This window comes from Egretta garzetta, unplaced genomic scaffold (assembly GCF_000687185.1).
Source record: "Egretta garzetta isolate BGI_Z169 unplaced genomic scaffold, ASM68718v1 scaffold749, whole genome shotgun sequence".
NCBI classification, from domain to species: domain Eukaryota; kingdom Metazoa; phylum Chordata; class Aves; order Pelecaniformes; family Ardeidae; genus Egretta; species Egretta garzetta.
In genome coordinates this window covers 15632-15948 of record NW_009260843.1, presented here as the reverse complement: position 1 = coordinate 15948, position 317 = coordinate 15632, and the positions used below count along the sequence as shown (strand labels likewise).

The 317-nt window shown below is 66.2% G+C and overlaps 1 protein-coding gene across 1 annotated transcript in view; it reads left to right on the top strand.

Moving 5' to 3' along the window:
• CEP131 (centrosomal protein 131) overlaps positions 1 to 317 on the top strand; it is a 17285-nt gene that overhangs the window by 14278 nt on the left and 2690 nt on the right. The gene's annotated exons all lie outside the window — the stretch shown is intronic.

Genomic DNA, 317 nt, shown 5'->3' with positions numbered 1-317 from the left:
CCAGGGGGCCCCAGCCATAAGATCGCAGCTGTGGCATCTTCTCAGCAAATTTGCCTCTCCGGAGGGGCCAGGCAACCGATTTTTTTCCCCCTGGCCCAAGCGTAGGGGAGGGAGCAGCCTGCTGCTGGGTCAGGGCTTGGCTGGCTGCTGCACAGCCACGGAGGTCGAGGGCAGCTGTGACATCCCCAAAACGTGCTGGGGCCCCAGACTGCCAGGGCATGGCACCCCAGGGACCCACTTTGCGGGGAGCAGGGACTGCTGGCGAGCAGGGCTTTGGCACCATGGGGCTGTGCCGTGGGGCTAGGCTCCAGCCCCGA